Source organism: Trachemys scripta, chromosome 1, assembly GCF_013100865.1.
Source record: "Trachemys scripta elegans isolate TJP31775 chromosome 1, CAS_Tse_1.0, whole genome shotgun sequence".
Lineage (NCBI taxonomy): Eukaryota > Metazoa > Chordata > Testudines > Emydidae > Trachemys > Trachemys scripta.
In genome coordinates this window covers 275,278,466-275,299,292 of record NC_048298.1, presented here as the reverse complement: position 1 = coordinate 275,299,292, position 20,827 = coordinate 275,278,466, and positions in this window count along the sequence as shown.

Sequence of the window (20,827 nt, the reverse complement as noted above, 5' to 3'; positions counted from 1 at the left end):
AGCTTCTCCAGTGTACTCTCCTGAGAAAGGCTGCCACAACTCTGACTTTCCTGAGACTATTGAAGAAATCTCGCCATTAAGCCTCAGGTTTTTATTCTCTTACCCCTTTCTATGCTCATAAGAAGCACACAAAATATTATGCTTATAAGAAGCACACAGAATCTTTTTCAAGGGGATAAGGCAATATGAGAGTACAATTCAAGCATTAAAATCAGCATGCTTCCATTCACACACACAGACACACAGACACACACACACACACACACACACCCCAAAAGGTCTGCAGCTGGATCTTATAGTTACCGGTCCTTAGTGTTGCTCTGTCAGTTCCAGTGGCCAGCTGAAACTGCACATGAGGGAGGGGAGGAGCTGAAGCTGGGTCTCTGTCGGATGTGTCTGAAGCTCCGATGTCGATGCAGAATGAACCCAAAGTCCCATGGCAATACACCCTTCTTTTATAGTAATAAGTTCCCATACAAGTCTATGGACCTTGCTGTGTCACACCAGAGCTGTTAATCATGAGGTATTCAAGGTTGCTCCCAATCAGCATTATTTTTGGTTATTACTGGGAGTATCCGCAGATGTTTCTTACCTCATCCCTCTGGCTCCACTCTTTATCTAGTCCTTGGGACGTATGCCTTTGCTTTAGGGTCGTCAATCTTCCATCTGGGTGATTCTGATAATAAGGTTGGTGCCTCTCGACTTCTCCACTCCCCTCTTAACCATCCGGCCCATCAGTACTGGCACCTCCTGTCTCTTCTCTGTTAGCATGCCATACATTCTTCACTCACACACAAAACAGTAAATAATTTCAAAAGCAAGGATTACAGCCATAACTCTTCTATCCTTCTAAAAAGAATCATTAACACATAATGCAAAGAATAAAACCACAATAATTTCTTCTTACTAATTCAAAGCTAACAAAATAAGCAAAATGGAATACAGTTTACTCGAGACAATTTCTCCCCATTAGGCTTTTGGCGTACACCCTCTGTACAACCGTTCTAAAAGGCCTTGATGCCTGGTCATTTCTTAAATAGTAATAATCCATAACTCTGGGTCCTTAGTTACTACAAGAAGTTGATAAACAATCTCCATATTAGTTTCAGTACTTCATATATGATGGCAGCATGACCCATTGTACTGGCTATGTTGCATTGCAATATTGTTACAGCAACTATTTTAAAAGGGGGGAAATAATAGGAATTTTAAATTAGAACCATTCTTCAAATGATATGTAAAGAGAAGGGATAAATGCCTAAACAGCCCAAGTACCCTTTTAAAAGTGACTTAACCAAGTCATGTCAAATGCTACTGAAAATGTGGGGAAAGGGGGTTCTTTCAGTTCCATATAATATAATTTGTTTTTGCCTTATTTTCCTTTAAAAAATAGGAAATCACATTAAAAAAATTCCATTAAAAGAATGTTATTTATGTTGAAAAGTCAATCATGCAAAAGTTAGGAAGTGCCAGATTTACAGTTACCTGTGCAACTTTAATTCAGCAGCTTTGTTTGTATGTATTAGGATACAATCTTTAGATATATGATCACATGCTATTTTTTCACCTCACCTAACTCAATGAACAAAAGTGCAGAATTAAGGTTGTGAGGGCATCAGTAAATCTGGTATTTTCTATCTTTCAAGTTCTTGAGGGTGAAATCTAAATAAAGTTCTTTTAACATAGGGGTTTTGTATGTGAAAAACACTGCAACTCAAGATTATACGCATTCTTTCGAAAAATATTCAGGGAATACTGGGTGGAGTTTTCCAATGTGGGTTCCTAAAGTTAGGCACCTAAAAAGACTGCTTAAATATCTACTATAAGGGCCTGAGCCAAGTCAATAGAAAGATTCCATTAACTTCAGTGAGCTTCAAATTAGGCGAAAGCGACGAGTTAGATTTTTTAATCAATACTCAGGAATCTAAAATGGTTATTTAGGTACATACCACCATAGACCTGCTTCCATGTAGGGGCTTAACTTTGGGCTGGTCCACACTAACCCCCCACTTCGAACTAAGATACGCAACTTCAGCTACGTTATTCACGTAGCTGAAGTCGAACTATCTTAGTTCGAACTTACCGCGGGTCCACACGCAGCAGGCAGGCTCCCCCGTCGACTCAGTGTACTCCTCTCGCCGAGCAGGAGTACCGGCGTCGACGGCGAGCACTTCCGGGATCGATCCCAGAAGATCGATTGCTTACCGCCGGACCCGGAGGTAAGTATAGACAAACCCTTTAAGCATCACATTTAATTTGTTGGGACTAGTCCCCCATTTAATTCATTGGGACTATTATGTGCTTAAAGTTAACCACATGCAAAAGGATTAGGACGTTAATGGATATTTCTCAGATTCATTAATTTCAAGACCATAAGGAACCATTATGATGCTCTGGTCTGACCTTCTGAATAACACAGTCCCTAGAATTTTACAAAATGGTTCCTGCGTCAAGCCCATAGCTTCTAGTTGAGCTATACCATATCTTTTCAGTAATATTTAGGAATCTAATGGTCAAAATGAGGTTTGAAGCATGGACCCTCCTATGCTGGCCATCAAAATTGTATCATTTGGAAAATGTGTTCCCCTCCCCCCCCATTTATGGTGTGTTTCCTTTGGGAATCTAGTTTTGTGCATTTAGAAAGTAGGTCCTTTTTTGTGGGGGATGTCTCCTCTTATGGAGTGCCACTGCAATACAAATTTCATATATTTATATCCAAAGCATATTTTTGTTGTGATTAAAGATAAAAATGACACATTTGATATTTTCCTCTTACAGTAAATATTGTATTAAGTAATATTTGGTGAAAGTTTACCATTTAAATATTTCTTAGGATGATTAATTTCCTCAAAGTTTTTTTAAAAATACCTGTTTACTAGCGTTGGTCCCATTTTAGCCACATCAGTCTGCACAGTGAAATGTTTTTCAGAACTTCATGCATTCATTTATTCATTTCCCTCCTGGACACAGTAGTTAACAAGTCCTGCTTATTTTGATGCAACTAATAGGAAGTGATTTGACAATACTATGGTAGATTGTGTTACAAGTGAAACTGAGTCATTACTTAGACAGTTTGTGATGAATAAAAATAACACCTCAGTAACACCATCTGGATACTCTTAATTAAATATAACCTTCAACCAAGTTTCTTTTCAACATCCAGTTGTCCTGTAATTCTTAGCAGGTACCTTGCGCTATTTAATTAATATTTAGTTCTGGCATGCTTTGTAGATATTTTGCAATATTAAAACTGTCTCGCTCTTCTCACCCTGATTTTATTATTTATTTTTAACTATCTCTGAAATTTCAACCCAAACTTTGCAACTAAATTTTAAAGAACAACTAACTTGGAAAGTTTTCAAGGGAAGGCTTTGCATAGTAAGCATCAATATGCCAAATTCATTGAAGAAGCCAAGAAAGGGTAGGAAATGCTAAGAAAATAATTATGTGACTAACAGGTGAACTTCCCTCAACCATATCTCCCAAAGTCCAAGTGAATGAACTTTCTAAGCATGGGTTTGGGAGGATAGAATTCTCCAGGGAACTTCTAATCAGCCCTCTGCACAGCTACTACAGCCAAAAGCAGCCACTGCCCTTCTATTCTTCCAATGGGATTGTTCTAAGCCAGCAAATATGCATAGAAATGGATTGGCTAAAGGTTTGGTACTAGGCTATCAAAATGATTACTTCTCTTCCCATATCATATTTAAATTATGAAATAAATAGATATTTTTGGTTGTATTATTATCAGAGTTGTACAGTTTAGGAAATCGAGTCATGGAAAGATCAGGTGACTTGCCCAGCCTTATAGAGAACAACTGTAGCAGAGCTGTGAAAAGAATTGGCTCCTTGTTCCAGTCTTGTGCCCTAACTACAAAAGTACTCTTCTCCCTCTGAGCTATGGCATGTTCTGCTTCTCTTCACAAGCCTACAGAAATCCCTCCGGGCAAGAGTACAGACACAAGAGGCAGCAGAAGTTAATATTGCTCCTTACCACACTAACTTTCACTTCATATTTTGTAGACTACCCAAGGGAACATGTAGAGCATTCAAATGGCAGGGAGTTAATGGCAGCCCAGATCATGACTCAGCCATTGTATGAGTACATCTACACCACAAATGAAGGTGTGATTGTAGCGAAGATAGCCGTACCCCACAGTCCAATTGCCTAGGCCTTGAAACTAGTGCCATCTCCTCCAAGCCACCTCAATGGCTCTTGCACATTCCCTAGAACAACACCAAAGGTCTGAGCCTTTCGGTTTAGTTTACCTCTTCAGAGATGAATGATAGCAGAAGCAAATAGGCTCAGGATTAGCAAAAACTTAATTTTTCTTTACTTACGAGATAAAACACAAGAGAGCACAGATAATTCAGAAAACAATAAACACCCTGAACACAATGCTCTTCACTCTAGCTCACTCTTTCCTTGGGATCTGTCTGTGTTCAAGTAGGCATGGTTTCCCCCGTGCTTCAGCAGACTTCTGCAGAAGCTTTCCTCATCTTGAGCTAGTGGAAATGTCTAAAGATGCCATTTATAATCTTCCAGTCTACTCTGTGATGTGACTCCCTGATCAGCCTCCTCAGGTGATCATAGACATCTACCAAGTGATTTCATTAGCAGCCAACAGAAGCTGGATATGAGTCAACAGTGTGCTCTTGTTGCCACGACGGCTAATGGCAATTTGGGCTGTATAAGTAGGGGCATTGCCAGCAGATCAAGAAACGTGATCGTTCCCCTTTATTCGACATTGGTGAAGCCTCATCTGGAATACTGTGTCCAGTTTTGGGCCCCACACTACAAGAAGGATGTGGAAAAATTGGAAAGAGTCCAGCAGAGGGCAACAAAAATGATTAGGGGTCTGGAGCACATGACTTATGAGGAGAGGCTGAGGGAACTGGGATTGTTTAGTCTCCAGAAGAGAAGAATGAGAGGGGATTTGATAGCAGCCTTCAACTACCTGAAGGGGGGTTCCAAAGAGGATGGAGCTCGGCTGTTCTCAGTGGTGGCAGATGACAGAACAAGGAGCAATGGTCTCAAGTTGCAGTGGGGGAGGTCCAGGTTGGATATTAGGAAACACTATTTCACTAGGAGGGTGTCAGATTTCAGAGTAACAGCCGTGTTAGTCTGTATCCGCAAAAAGAAGAACAGGAGTACTTGTGGCACCGGGTGGTGAAGCACTGGAATGCGTTACCTAGGGAGGTGGTGGAGTCTCCTTCTTTGGAGGTTTTTAAGGCCCGGTTTGACAAAGCCCTGGCTGGGATGATTTAGTTGGGAATTGGTCCTGCTTTGAGCAGGGGGTTGGACTAGATGACCTCTTAAGGTCCCTTCCAACCCTGATATTCTATGCTTCTATGAACTTATTCCTTGGCAAACCAGTTCTCCTGGGAAAAAGCCAGCATTTTACCAGGGTATTTTTATTTTAATATAGGATCATCCAGATTTAGATACCATGTATTTTTATCACTATACTATTACTCCTTGCAATTTCAGTCCAACACAGAAATAAAGAACAACAGAGAAGTCAAATTTAAAATGGAACTTGCAGTCATATATATATGTATCTATACCAGGGGTCGGCAACCTTTGGCACATGGCCAATCACGATAATCCGCTGGTGGGCCGCGAGACATTTTGTTTATGTTGACTATCTGCAGTCATGGCCCCCCACAGCTCTCAGTGGTCGTGGTTCACTGTTCCCAGCCAATGGGAGCTGCGGGAAGTGGCGGCCAGCACATCCCTGCGGCCTGCGCCACTTCCCGCAGCACCCATTGCTTCCTTTGAAAGTTTGCCAGCCATGAAAAAAAAATCACATATCAAGAGTGTTGTGTTAAAATATCATTGGTTGTTGTTGTTTTTTTGGTGATGATATTGCATCAGCCCAAAGATATTTTGTGATACTTTCATTGTCCTGCAGGATACAAAGAAACGCCATTAAAACAGGGACTATCCTCTGAAAATTGAGATGGGAGGCGGAGGCAAACCTAGACCTTATCTACATTTTACCACAGATATATTCTGAGTCTGATCACGGTTATGCTTACCATGCTATACCGTGAATCCTAATTTGAATAAGACAATGAAACATGTGTTGACATTGTATTTGGTGCTGCATAAAGTGTATTGAATTAAATATGAACTTTGAAGTACTAAGTGAGTTCATCTGTGCAATCTGCAGGTGTACAGCATGCTTTGAAAAGTCCCAAATGTGACATACCTTTATTTATTTACTTAGAATGTTTTCCAGCTAGATTAATATATTCAAACCTTATGAATTTTCCAAAAACACCTCACTGTGCATGTATATAAAGCTACTTACCTATACAGTGGCAGCTAAGAAGGGCCAAAGAGCACATGAAAATAAGGCTTTACCCACAGATTACAGAAGCACTTATAGGCTTGCTTTGGTAATATAAAGTAGTAGTGTAAATGAGTTCCATAAACATTCGTGAATAAGAAATAGGGTACAAAAAATGACCTGCTGAAGCAAACTTGCATCTTCTGCCCACATAATTTGCATAGATATATGCAAATGAAAGAACTTGTGATAGTTTGATTCAATATTATGTTACACAAAGATCTTTCCAGAGAAATGCTATTAGAATTTATTTTTTTGCCATTCTTCTATTACTTTCTCTCAGCTTGCAAAATAAGTTGTCTCGCTTTCCTTCTTTCCCCTTTATTCCTACAAAATGGCAAAAAAGTTAGACTTTTTGGACTCCTGTGAACCGTTCTATTTTAGGATGTCATAATTTTGCAACTGTTGTCTGTTTCATTTCAAATTATGATGAAAAATAATGCATTGGCTCCAGACATAATGACTGTCTATTGCTATTGCTTGTGTCCAGTATTTTAAAAGAGGGTCAAAAATTGGTTAATAGTGGAAACACACTTGAAACTAGAGCTGGCCAAAAAAAAGCTAAGTATATTCCATTCAAATTTTCACATGAAAATCTTCACATGAAAGAAACATTTTCTTTCAGTTTTTTCTGTGATGTTTAAAAATCCCCTACCCCCACTCTCTCACATCTTTATACTTCTGTCGAGGAAAGAATCACCCACGCACTGATTTTAGTTCACAGACTCAGAGCCTGAGGCCTTTATTGCAATACATACCAAACGCGTTTGGGGTGCAGTTCGAAAACTGACACACCGAGGGCCGCTCGCAGGCGGGTTTTTATTTCATTAAACCGCAAGCAAAGTACAAACAATACGTCATGAGTTAAGAAACTGGGATCATGAGTTAAGAAACTGGGGTTGGGGTCAGTCCCCCCCTCCCTCCCCCGGTACCTTCCTCATTATTTTCCGAGAAGTGGGTGTTTATTTGGGTAGAGGGGGGCTTGGTGGTTTTCCCCAGGGGTGGTACTTGGCATCAGTTTGGGTACATTTCTCGGCAAGGCACATGTTATTTTCCGGGGGGGGTCGGTTAGGGCTTAAGGGGGGGGGGTTTATGGGACGCTAAAAGAAGGACTAAGATTGGTTAATTTTCAGATAGCTTGCAACTGCAAGAATGATTAACTCTTTTGCAAAAGCAATTTCTTAATGTAAGCGGATATTCTATTTTTCCAGCGGTTTCATAAACTTGCGGTTATTATGTTGCTAAAGCAGTTTCTTGCTGTAGCTTTTAGCATTGTTCTGTGCTTTTCTTCTCCTCCCTCCCTCCTCTGGTCATTACCCTTGACCGAGTTTGGCAGAGAACCGTGTTGTTCAGTCTTGCTCAGGCTAAGGCCTGTACTACTCTGTATAAAGGCCGTCAGCATAACAGATCTCTGCTAGAGGGTTTATTTCGGGGCCTTCAGATTCAAAGCTCTGGATATTAAAAAGAAGGCCCCCCTGTTCTATTTCCCCACACTTCCTTCTGCCTTTTTCCAGTAGAGAAAAAAATAGTAAAATATATTGTTGTTTTTTTCCCCAACCAAAATGAAACATTTTTCGTTTCGTTTTTCAAAAGAATTGAAAAGAACATTTTAGAAAATTTTATGTATATTTTTTATATATGAAAAAAAGTTTTCAGTCAGTTCTCGCTGCAACCTAACCTATGCAGTAGCTGTCAGAACTGTTGTATATGTTTATTTGAAAGACAAATACTTTCTTCCTAAACTCTGCACTTCAAGTAAAGTGAGTGCTTCACTGTCCAATTTAGCTGATAAACAGTTTAGTACACATGAGGCGAAAATCAGCAATGCTGAATGATTTCCTCTTCCTAGTTCCCTAATCTCCCATTATCACTTTCCTGCACACAATATATTTTCTGTTTTCATATTAGTATATAACATATCCAGTATAATCTATGGCCATCATTGTAACAACATGTGTCTGCAATCACTGACTACTTACAAACCCTCAGGTATCAGCTATTATATTAGACAATTGTTTGTTGTTGACTCAGTATGTGATGTACTATATGTGACATTATACACCCCAGATGTTATACCAAAGGCAGCTTAAGTTATAACTCAGGCATTGCTCCTAATTCAAGTCCTGTCCATGTACAAAACCCTTAACTCCAGAGCGGTTTTTCTATTAACTAAAGTTGGCTATTAACTCAAGGTGTATAGGCTTAAGCTCGAGTTAACACAACTCATCAGCTGCTAACATGTTCTCCAATGCCTTTCCACAATTCCCCCCATGTGCCCAGAAAGGACAGATGAGTTCCCCCCCACACACAGTTTACTGGGAAAACAAATCATAGAGTGTCTCAGCTTACTGCAGCACAAAGAACCACAGGATATGCTCTCAGAGTCTTTAGTGTCATACACAAATGAGTGCAGCACCAGTGTAGACAGAGCAGCTTGAATATTATTGAACAGTTTGACTACTCTCACTTAAGATAGGCTAACTTGAGAGGAGTTACAGACTGTAGGTAATTTGAGACAAGTCTGCGGTGAAGACATACCCATAATGCACTCCTTATCGGCCTGATTCAGCAAAGCACTTAAGGACATCTTTCAGTCTGATTAACTTCAGATGGGGTTTCTGCTTTATTTAGAACTATTCCCACTCCAAACTACCCTGCATTGTTGTTACAATGCAATTCTTGATGGCACCAGCAGCCCTTATGTATTATAAACCTGAGAATGGGTGTGAAGACTATGTCCCCCTCTACACCCTCAGACCTGCCCAGGGACCCTGACTCGAAGACAGATTCTTACCTTGCTCCCTTCCTCCATTCTGGAGGTAAGAGATCTAAGATGAGGGTAACCACAAGTTGTGTGAGACCTAGACACACATCCCCTCATCATGAAATACTGTGCCCAGAAACAACACCCAGTCAGCCACTTGGGTTATCCACCAACTGCACTGCCACCTTCCAAAGTAGTAACAATTTTAATTTAAACCCTCAACCCAGGCCTTTTGGGTAGAAGGTGGGAAAAAAACAACACAGCAGTTTGCCAATTTTGCCATGTGGGAAAAATCCTTTCCAACCCCCAGAACTAGTGATGAGTCAAGCCCCCAGCACCACCAGAGATCCAGCAACTACGTGAAGGGTGGGGATGAAACAAGGAGTCCACAAAGTCTAACCCACATAGGTATATATACGTATAGGCTATATTAACACACCCCAATCACCTGACCCCAGTACAACTCCCACTGGCCAGTGGCAGCAGCAGTGGGTGGGACAGGCACTGGAGTCCTGGTCCTAGATGTAGCATGTGACTTCCTTCTCCCATCCCCATTCCCTGAGCAGAGAAAGGAAGGGTGGAAAGGCACCCCCACCTCCAGGAGGAAAGAGAAAGGAAAGAAGAGGGGGCATATGGAACAATGCCTCAGCTGCTCCCAGATGAGATTTATCCCCCCCTGCTACTCTGCCATGGACCCAGAAGGTGTCTCCACTGCTAGCAGTCCCATCAAAGATGCACCTGGGCTAGCAAGATGAAGATTTGGGAAAGTAATTGATATTATATACCAATAAATATGATCCAAAACATATTATTTATTAATTACATCCAAGACAAAGAAACAATATTTTATTGGAGAAGATCTGACATTGTGTATGGACATGCATTTTTCTGACATGTTCAGCTTCTGACGTTTGGATCAAAAACGCCTCAAGTATTTTATATAAAAAGTAACATGCATCTTTGGAACACAATGAAAACTTGTTCCTCTAGCACTCTGCATACTGCTGAGGGTTATTTGTATTTTTGACCTAATTCAATTTTCTACCAAAAATATTAAAAGATACAAATGAAATCTTTTTTTATTACAATTTCCACGACATTAACTGGTAGTTTGTCTGCTGTAAGAATTATATGTAAGAGTAGACTTTATACAAAGTAGGTTTTCACACTTTTTAGTTTCTATTAAAAAGAGAATGAATCTATTTTATAAATTTTAATGCTATAAGGAGCATTCCAGGGTATTTTTTCTGCCATTCTGAAGAGTACATAGCCTAAATATGAAAGAGATTCTTGCATTTTTGAGGGGATTCATTTTTTTTTAAGATGAACATTTCAACATTTTCCACATCTAGGAGCTACTGGAAAAAATGTATATAATACTGCAATACTAATGTATGGCATTAATAATTCTAAGCAACATTAAATAAATTGTTTTAATGTTAAGCATGTTTTCTAAAATATGCTTAAATCTGTATTAATATTAAATTATTCAGAGATGACACTTTTCCAAGAGTGTGACTGATATACCAACGCTATGGCACTAGCAAGATTTCACACTTTCTCCTTTTGCCTATTTAGCTAAACCAGCACCACACCCAGTACTGAAAGGAAAAAGCTGTGACTTCTTCAATGTGTTCTAGCAATACAATACTAAAACAAAATTAATTACAAATATGAGTAAGTATTGCTCCGGACTTCAATGGGCTTACCTGTTGGAAAATACTACCTAATCCACTGCAAATGCAGCTCAGGAAGTACCAAACTCTCCTCCATTTTGAAGGCCTACACTAATCCAAGACCCCGTGCCATAACCTGCAAAACTGAATCTTCTCTGAGACAAATACTTGAGCAAATTCACTGTATTTTTTCTGTTCAACTTTAAATAAGCAGCTGAAATTTAAGCTCCTATAACTTTGACCATAGCATTATCACTTAAGTTTTATCCATAGGCAAAAGAAGATTGTGATCTATAGAAGGTGGTTCTTAATCTGCAATCACACTGATATATCTTTGATTACTGAATGTCATATTTTTGTTTCCCTTGAAATCATATTCTTGTACTAACTATATCACTTCTTTGACGAGACAAGCTGTTCACTAAAACTAAAACAAAGCATTTGGTTGAGATTGATAATATGTCGTCTAAGTCTTTCTCCCTCATGAAAGAAATTCATGTAGTGAAACACCTGCCAGAAAACTTTGAAGTACGAGGCAAATTGCTATTATAACAGACTCCATTACCTTCTTGAGTAGTCAAGCATTGTAAAGAGACTCTGCAATAGCCACCAACCTACCATATAACAAAAGCAACGGAAGTACTAAAAGGGAATATGATGATATAATGTAAACTGTTTGCCCTGAAAGAAACCTAGAACAGAAATATCTCACAGAGATGGTGATTGACTTTTCCTAAATATGTTAATTTTTACTTAATTTCCTACATAGATTATTTTAGAATTGTTTAGGAAATGGCTAACCCTCATTTTGGGGTTAGGAGGGTGTGACACTTGGAAGACTACTACCACTTATGACAGGTTTCAGAGTAGCAGCCGTGTTAGTCTGTATCCTCAAAAAGAACAGGAGTACTTGTGGCACCTTAGAGACTAACAAATTTATTAGAGCATAAGCTTTCGTAGGCTACAACCCACTTATGCATCTGAAGAAGTGGGTTGTAGCCCACGAAAGCTTATGCTCTAATAAATTTGTTAGTCTCTAAGGTGCCAAAAGAACTACCACTTACTTACTTCCCTCTTCCTTACTCCCGATCAAGAAGAAGCCATGTCCAAAGAGCCTACCATAGTCCAGTGAGAGGCGTGGGGAGTTAAGACTAAGTAGTTCAGCAGGACATCTGCCCTTCTCTATGGGGGAGAGAAGACCAACGAACCCAGCAAAGACCAGAACAGCTCACCTGATCTTATTTTGAACATCTACACGATCTCATTTTGGTGTTTCACTTTGGCACCTCAAATGTGTGGAGATTTCTTTTTGGGTGAAGTATGGATAAAATAACTTAACTTTATAATTTCCAGTTTGACCCTATAAACCCATGTATTGTCTCATAGGCCTAGGCACTGCAACAAAATAATAAAACCTAACTTTTATGTGGTGTTTTTCTTCCATAGACCTCAAAGCACATTATAAAGGTGGCAAATATCATTATCCCAATTTTACAGCTGAGGAAACTGAGGCACATAGAGAGAATTGATTTGCCCATGGACACCCAGCAGGCCAGGAGCAGAGCTGAAAATAGAATCCAGGTTTCCTGAGTCCTGTTCAGTACTCTCTCCACTAGGCCAATGCCTTGGTTTCCAAAGGCTCCAATAACCCCAAATGTATAATAACATGAAGATCTGTATCAGAGCCTCCAGAATCAATGTGGAAATTACCCCAACATTTCTGAGGTCACCAAGAGTGGAAAGTTTACAGATATCAATATTGCAACATTGACAAGTCCAAATAGAACACGGCTGAAGTTGTCAAATAATTAGCCTTTATTATATTAGTAGCCATACCCTCAGGAAGTCATCCAATGCATACAGAACTAGAACAAACTTATTGACTGATACAGTGACTTTGAAAACTATTTCATAATTCATTAATCAGCTATATATTATGTTATTTCAAAGTTAACAATATTGTCCTAAACAAATTAAGGTACTTAAAATAGTAAGGATACATATGATATAAGAAAACAATCAATTTGTAAACACCTAGAGGATAATAGGGTGTAGGTAATAACCAACACGGATTTGTCAAGAACAAATCATACCAAACCATCTTATTTTTCTTCTTTACAGGGTCACTGATTAGTGGATGGGGAATGGGGGAGCAGTAGACATAATATATTTTGATTTTAGTAAGGCTTTTGATTCAGTCCCACATGATATTTTTATAAACAAACTAGGGAAATATGGCTAAACAAAATTACTGTTACGTGGTGCACAACTGGTTGAAAAACCAGACTCAAATCATAATTATTCATGGTTCACTGGAAGGACATATCTGAAAACTGGAAGGAGATACAGGACAAACTAGAAGGATATAGCTAGTGGGGTCCTGAAGAAGTAACTCCTGGTTCCAACTCTATTCAATATTTTCATTAATGATTACGATAATGGAGAGGAGCATATGCAGATGACATCAACTTGGGAGGGGTTGCAACCACATTGGAGGATAAAATAAGGAATAACTGGCTACGTGGCAATATTGCTGAAAAGGACTTGGTGGCTATAGTGGACCACAAATTGAATATGAGCCAACAGTGTGATGTAGTTGCAAAAAAAGGCTAATGTTCTGGGATGTATTAACAGGAATATCCTATGTAAGACATGGGAGGTAATTGTTCTGCTCAACTCAGAACTGGTGAGGTCTCAGCTGGAGTATTGTGTCCTGTTTGGGCTCCACACTTTAAGAAGGATGTGGACAACATGGAGAGAATCCAGAGAAGAACCACAAAAATGATAGAAGGTTGATGATTCTAGTAAAACGTGAACTATGAGGAAAGATTAAAACAACTGGGCAGATCATCACAGCATGAGTGGTCACTTAAACATGCAAAAAGATATTTCATGTCTACAGATATTGAGAAAGGAAAACTGAGAGGGGTCATGTTAATAGCCTTCAAAAATGTAAAGGACTGTTATAAAGAGGATGGTGGTCAGTTTTTTTCATGTTCACTGAAAGTAAGACAAGAAGTAACCAGCTTAATCTTCAGCAAGGGAGATTTAGGTAAAATATTAAGAAAAGCTTTCTAACTATAAGGATAATTAATTACTGGAACAAGTTACTGGGGGAGATTGTGGAATAGCCATCATTGAAGATTTTAAAGAACAGTTAGGACAAACATTTGTCAGGGATGGTCTAGGTCTTGAGCCTGCCTCAGCGCCTGGAGATGGACTACATGACCTATTGAGCTTCCTTCTATACATACATTTCCATGATTCTATGATACTGTCATGGAAATAATTATGCTTATGACCATTTTAAGCCTCTGATCATGCCAGTGCAAATTAGAGATTGCCAGAAGCCTGATCAGGCTCAGAATAAGCTTAGAGCTTATATATTTGTTGACAGAATTTTGTCCCCTCTCCTGACAAACCTGAATCCTACTAAACATTACACTCTCTATCGCTTAAAGTGAGCAGAAATAGGTTGTTGTCTCACGTGTATGCACTCTCCCAGCCTTCTCTCCTGGGCTTTTTTTTTTTTGACACAATCATGTCAATTTTTCTTCTGTCCTTCCCAGATCATTATAGCATGAATGGTCATTTAAATATGCAAAAAGATATTGCATGTCTAAAGATATTGGAAAAGTCAAGCCCTTTTATAATGTAAATTCATGTTCTCTTCTACCCTTCTCAGTATTCTCCATGAGAAGTATTCTGTTTGTTTAATACACTAACACCATCATCTGCAGAACTCCATTTGCATATCTGAATGGTGCACACCATTTCTCTGCACATGGGAGCTAGGAAGAAGGAAAATATACCCTGCTTCTATTGTACTTTTTACATTTTAGAAACAGGTTATTCCAAATTATTTCCTCTAGTACCCATTTAGAACATACAATTATTTTAAATAAAATGAATGAAGCCACGGTTTAGGAAAGTTTAATTATACACATTTAGAAAAATAAAAAGTGCCTTTTCTCATCCAGTTTTCTCTATCTCAGTCACACACAAACACACAAAATGTCTTTCATCTGTTTATTTGTGCATGACTAAATGGCTAGAAAGATCTGTGTTCATATCCTACTGTATAGATGCTTGTTATTATTATATATTTGTGTATATGTGTAAATAGATAGATAAGATGAATAGCTGCCAGTCAGAGGCAGCAATTAATAGGCAATCCATTCACTGTAATATAGCTTAACTGTCCAACTGTTTAAACCAGGTTTGAACTTGGTCAGCCATGTTCATTTATGCAGTGAGCACACAGGGTTGTGTATTTTATCGTAAGTGACAGTAATAAAAATCAGACATGGGATCACAGTATCAAAGTCTTACAGGATTATAGATATTTCATCAGATTATGTTAGTATTGAAAATTGTAGAATTTGTCTAAGATTGTATGTGACCAAATCTGTCTTAGCTGAATCAATTTCTTTTATTAACCTACTAAATACTTGCCCTGTTAACTGTCTCTGTGTTATCCATACACTTTAGGGCTCCTGCCCCCTACCCTCCCTCATGGGTACTCAGGGCATAAGAGACCTTCCTCTATGGGTCTGCAGGACCTTTTCCCACTGAAAGAGCCTTTACACAATAATATCCTTAACTTGTATTTATTAACAATTAATTAACAGAACACACTCACTAAGCAAACAATGCTCAACACTCCCAATAAGGCAAATGGGCTTCTCCGGATGTGCCATATGTGCTGTAACTAGGGGTGCTGGGGGTACTGCCACACCCCCTATCTTGAAGTGGATTCCATTATATACAGGTTTACAATGGCTCTCAGCACCCCCACTATAAAAATTGTTCCAGCACCCCGTCGATAGCTAGTCGGAATTGGATTATCTGTGGGCTCTGGCTGCAGCTTCTGCACAGAACGGTCATGCAGGTAATCGAGTTATGGCAGCTTTGATTTTGGGCTGTGTCCCAGAGTTAGGTTGCAAAGAATTCCTTCTTGGACCTCAGTTTATATAGTTAAAACTTGGGTACTGCTTAGATATAGTTTAACCAAACATTTTAAATCATGGGTGGTGGGTGAACCACCAGCTTGGGGAAGCTAGCCACTGGCTAGCCACTAATCCCTTCCACCTGAGATCCTGCCCTTCCCACCCCAAGCCCAGATCCCCCCCCCCCGAGCTGCCAGCTCCCCCCCCTCCGCCCCACAGCACTGGGCAATGTGCACCCCCTCCCCCAGCCCCAGAGCACCAGGTGGGCAGCGCATGCTCCCCCTCAGCTCCGGAGTGGTGGGTGGTGCGCAGTTCCCTCTTCCCTCCAGTTCTGGAGTGCTAGGTGGTGTGGCCTAAGTGCCGGGGGTTCCCCAGGACTGGTTAGCCCCAGCTACCCCAAATCCCAGCCGTCCTAGCCCCAGCCGCAGCAGGCTTCCCTTCCCAGAAGAGGAGCAGCCTGCCTGGGCTGGGGCCAACTAGCAGCAAGCAGAGCCGCCAGACGGAGTGTGGGCGGGGTCACGCAGGGCTGTTTGGGGAGGCACAGCCTTCCCCTGCCTATTAATTGTGCCACCCATGTTTTAAGCTAAAGTATTATGAAACAATATTTTTCACCAATCTTAGCCCACCACCTTTTACATACAAGAGTTAATTTAAATTTTGTGAAATCATTTGCACAACTGACAAAGGCAATTAAAGAACAGACAAAAGCAATCAAAGGTAAACAAAAAGAGAAGTATAGATCTTCTCAACCGAAACTGCTGATAAGTGCTTTTACCAGACAATGTTATTCTGAAAAGTTTTCTTCACAGATCTTAAGGACTGTCTCTTGATCTGCTCACTCTTGGCACTTATATTTCCTTAGGGCTTTCTTAACAACCTGATATTAAATGGTTTTGGTGCAGTTTTAGATGGGACCTGACTCCCCTGCCTTTAGCTAATGGCTGCTGCTGCTACTTACTGCAAAAAAGGGCATCAGACCACAATTGTGTGGAGAAAAAACTATAACACTACATATAGCCACTTTTAATTTGATTGATTTTTACTCTCAGAGGAACGTATGCCCTAAGGGATAGGTTTCCATTCCCTTTTCCTTTTTTAAAAGAGTAAATTTAATTTTGTACCCTTGATACATCAGGACTGCAGACTTATGCAACTAGAAAGTTGTTCCTCCTAGTGTGGACAGTTATATCAGTGTAAAAGGTCTAACTATTACTGTACAGAAAGGGAACTAACAATATTGATATGTCACATAGCATCATAGAAGTGTAGGGCTGGAAGGGACATCAAGATGTCATCCAATCCGCCTTGCCCTGTGGCAGAACTAAGTATACCTAAACCAGCACTGACAGATGTTTGTCTAACCTATTCTTACAAAAACCTCCAGTGACAGGGCTTCCACAACCTTTCTGCATAACCTGTTCCAGTGTTTAAATGTATAGTTCTGGGGTGGCCAAACCACAGCTTGCAAACCACATGTGTCTCTTTTACATTTAAAGTATGGCTTGCGGAGCCTCCCCCCATTCTCCATCTACCAGACTATTTGGCACGGGGAGAGGGAGGGGGAGTTCAGGGCTTCCCTTCTGTGGTGGGGTGGTGGGGCTAGAGGCTTCTGCCCAGTGGGGAGGGAGTGTCAGGGCTTCAGAGTCGCAGGAGATGCCTGCCAGGTCTTGGGGCTTCAACAGGAGTAGGGCTGAAGTTGCAAGTCCCGGAGGGCACGCACCATGATGGTAAAGCCCTGGCAGGTGCCTCCTGCAGGTCAGAAGCCCTGAGATACCCTCTCCACAGGGCAGAAGCTCTGATCCCCTCTGCAGAGCTTCCTTCTGAAAATATACCCCAATACATGAGCCAGATTGTACTTCATCCTCTCATTGTGCTTCACTGACCTTGAAGGGTACATATGCTACATTTTGATAACTAGGTTTAACCAGAACTTTTTATCCCAAATATCCAAAAATGGGTTTGGAAACAGACTGTTTGCCTTGTTTGTTTGCTCCTGAGGAAAAATGTCTCTAAAAGGAATAAAGCAAACATTGGTTGGGAATTGAAATTTTGCCTTGCAATGACAATCCTTTTGTTCAAACTTTGTTCTGATGCTGCATAGTACAGGGGCAGAATGTTATGTGTGTATAAGCAGCAGGTAAAAAAAAATGAGAATGAACAGAAAAGGTAGCAAAATGAACTTGATCCTGCATTAATGAGAGCACTGCTGCATAGTCACCAAATTAATCTTGCCTAGGAGCAGGCACTCAGCCAAAAAGAGGAGCACGTAGCTAATACTTAATGTTACCCTTTTTGACCTGAGTGGTTAACCAAATTCAGAGTGTTGTAGGTTGTTCCAGTCAGGAGGAGAAATTGATGATAGAGTCAGGTGTTTCTTTGATGCAAGCTTGTTTATTTACAAGGAATGTACAAAGTCCTGTTTCCTGAACACAGGAGGAACCAAAAAATACCAGGAGTTAGTTTCTTTGCTCACAACCCAGGCCTCTTTGCCAGCAACAGACACAGAAGCCCCCTCCCTAGGCATCTCCTGGGTCACACACTGTGCTTGTCCAGGCTTATATATGTCTCGACCCAAGTCTGTTTTGCTACTGTCTGAATTTGGCTGTTACTGTGTGCTTCCCTTGAGCATGTGTACTCTTTCTCTCTCTCTCTTACGCACACTCCAATGCCCATAAAGCTTTCTGCCCACATGGTTCAGATTTCTGGGTGGACTCACATATGACTTTATTTAGGTGGGGGATGTTGAACTATCTCTCACCACAATCTTAAATGAAGAGCATCGGCCACACTCTCCTGCCCACGCTTTGCTCAACCCACAACATTAACTTACTCAGGATGGTCCTTCAGCTCACGTCTCCTCATACACAGGTATTATTGTCCACATCCACATTTTTCTTCATGGTCTTGAAAATAAGAAAGGGTGTGTAAGAGTTTGAGATGTAGTTCCACGCAGGGTTTTGTCCTGCTCCAGGTGATGTCAATTAAAATGTTGCCGCTGATTTCAAACCAAGCAGGTTTGTAACTAATGCTTATTTTGCCAATTCAAATTTGCCATGACTTGGAGGGACCAAGGTGCTTATGGATATAAAATGTCAATAATTAGCATTCTTCTGTTTAAACAAAACATGAGTCTCTGAATTGAAAGTTTTTGTTTTGTTTTAAGAATGTGACTTTAGTATACATCAGTGCTTAATTTGTACTGGGGTTTGCCAGGGCTGAGTCCTGGCACCTCTAGACTTGACAGTTCCTAGCCCCAGCACCTCTGGGTTTGAGTCTGGTACCTCTTTCATTAAGTAAGTAAGCATTGGTATGCAAGTTCAGTTGAGATTACTGAGAGCACTGTCGTTATATGACTTTTGCTTGTAACCTGTTATATAGTGTGGCACCAAGAGCAGTGACCAAGAAAATGTTTTTTTCTGGTTATGGTTTAATTATTCAATCTAAATGTGTACCATTAAAATGTGTTAAGGCCATGTTTATGTTGTTTTCTTACTTTGTTCTGTGTGTTTATTTATTAAGGTAATTTTATTTAAGTTTTACTAACAAGCTCATGTCAATTATCAGGAGGTAGCCATGTTAGTCTGTATCCACAAAAACAACAAGGAGTCTGGTGGCACCTTAAAGACTAACAGATTTATTTGGGCATAAGCTTTCATGGGTAAAAAATCCACTTCTTCAGATGCATCAGAGTCATGGTTATATCAAGCTCATGGTTATACTTAGTTTTCTATTAATGGCATTAGCAATTGCTAACCGGTAAGTGTTAGAACCGGGTCTAATACCCCTCTGTATGGTCAATAGTCTTTTGTGAATGAAGCCAGTTGCTGGTTCCCATGTGCTTCCAAGTCATCTGGGTCTGGGTATACTTTAGTTACTGTTTCTAGCTCTGGGTTTATAGGGCACATTCCAAGCTCACATTTCCTGTCTAACACTTTTCCATGGTATGTAAAGGGCCACATTCCAGCCCCCTTATGCTCTAAAATCAGTGCCTGAGACCTCCTGAACCCGCCAGTGACTTATACACTTGCTAGTGCTCCACTAAGGCTGTGGGCATTCTTGGATTGCTTGCTTAACCCTTGCAGAGAAAATGTGCCAGGAGACCAAGGAACACAAGCTCAGCAAAGGAATTTCTTAATTATAGTTCTTTTACTCTTAAAGCACACAAGATTTTTGAAAACAACAAAAGTACCAAGATACAATGGCCCTCATCTGATCTTGTGATGTTGCATTCCATATGTGTTATGGGAATATGCTTATGAATATGACATAACGGGAATATGCTTTACGCGAAATACCCCTTTTATGGTGTCATCAGAAAGCTTGTAATCTATTATGTGTGTTCATCCTATTTGTTTGCATGTATTATTTCTATATCTGGGGTTAGGAGAATAAGATATAAACTTGTATCACTGATGTAAACATATTAAGTGGAAGTCATTAAGGGTGTTCCATAAACAATCAGTTGTACATGGTCTTAGTTACTTGAAAGCCTTCCTGTGTACATGTGAGCCAGCCCATGGGGAATTGAGACTAGGGGCCTTACAGTGACATGTGACCATGTCACCTGATAATAAATCCATCTTAGATCTGGTACTTTTCCATTTAGAAGGAGAGGTGGGGACCCAGAGAGACAAAGGATTCCTGCCTTCTGCCAAAGCTATAAAAGGGTGTGGAGCAGGACAAAAGAGACTGCCAGTCATGGGAAAACCCCTGCTTACCACCTGAGATGTCTACTGGAACTAACAAGGACTGTACTGGGGAAAGGACTGGGCCCAGACTAGGAAGGAGTCTAGTCTGTGAAACAGACTTATTGGAACATCTCTTAGGATATCACGTGTAATCAGTTTCTTAATGTATTAGGCTTAGACTTGCATGTTTTTGCTTTATTTTGCTTGGTGACTTACTTTGTTGTCTGTTATTACTTGAAACCACTTAAATCCAACTTTTTATAATTAATAAAATCACTTTTGTTTATTAATAAACCCAGAGTAAGTGATTAATACCTGGGAGAGCAAACAGCTGTGCATATCTCTCTATCGGTGTTATAGAGGGTGGACAATTTATGAGTTTACCCTGTATAAG